We start from the raw sequence: 1231 nt of genomic DNA on the forward strand, positions 1-1231 counted from the left end.
TTGTTCCTTGAGCCGCCCCTTGATCTGCAAGACGTTAACCACTCGAAGACCCAAAGCTTTCTTCGAGACTTCATGAACCTCGCGTACACCCTAACTCTCATTATAGGAAGAAGCAGTAATGATAGCAATCCCTTTTGCCTTCTCGGATAGAGCCTACGAATCGGGGGGGGGGCTGGTGTGGAAGATCTCGGTCATGGTTGATCTTGGTCGTGATTGATCGCCCCCCCCCCAACCCCAAGATGCATATCGATCGATCACCAATCACTAGTTTCTATTTCTCCTTTTCCGGAAAACATAGTAGAATAGTCACAGGATACTTATAGAGGTATAAGGAATATCTTGGAAAGGAGAAGAAAAAAACTCTTAGGAGACAAGAGAAACGAAGGCAGTTAGCAGTAGAATAATACCAATCATCAATCCGAATGAATAAGAAGATACTCTCCCGCCCATGGAACCCCACGATCCGTATCGATATCAATAATTGCAGGCGGGTGGAGGATCCATAAACTTGAATCCATAAATGGAATGAATGAGTCTACGGGGGGAAAGTATGGATAAGGGGTGAAAAATGAAGAAAAAAGGGGAAAGAGAACGTGAGGGGGAGGGGGGGGGAAGTGGGGGATAGTCGGGATGAAGAAAATGAATCGGAGCTTTGCGAAACGAAAGTAGCAGTTTATGGAAAGGGTGGAATTGGTAAGTCAACAACAAGTTGTAATATATCAATAGCTTTGGCGAGACGCGGAAAACGGGTATTGCAAATTGGATGTGATCCGAAACATGATAGTACTTTCACCCCCACGGGATTCTTGATACCTACCATTATAGACACTTTGCAATCGAAGGATTACCACTATGAAGATGTGTGGCCTGAGGATGTCATTTATAAGGGTTATGGCGGAGTGGATCGTGTTGAAGCAGGGGGACCACCTGCGGGAGCTGGTTGTGGGGGATACGTAGTGGGAGAAACGGTTAAATCATCGAAAGAATCGAATGCTTCTTATGAATATGATACTACTCTATTCGACGTTTTAGGGGACGTAGTCCGTGGAGGTTTTGCCGCTCCATCGAATCATGCGGATTATTGCATTATTATCACGGATAATGGATTCGATGCCCCTTTTGCAGCAAATCGTATTGCTGCGTCGGTTAGGGAGAAGGCACATACCCACCCATTGCGATTAGCAGGTTTGGTGGGGAATCGGACATCTAGGAGAGATCTCATTGATAAACA

Source organism: Dipteris shenzhenensis, unplaced genomic scaffold (genome assembly GCF_047967505.1).
Source record: "Dipteris shenzhenensis isolate YYH24624 ecotype China unplaced genomic scaffold, Dip_SZ_1.0 scaf0120, whole genome shotgun sequence".
NCBI classification, from domain to species: domain Eukaryota; kingdom Viridiplantae; phylum Streptophyta; class Polypodiopsida; order Gleicheniales; family Dipteridaceae; genus Dipteris; species Dipteris shenzhenensis.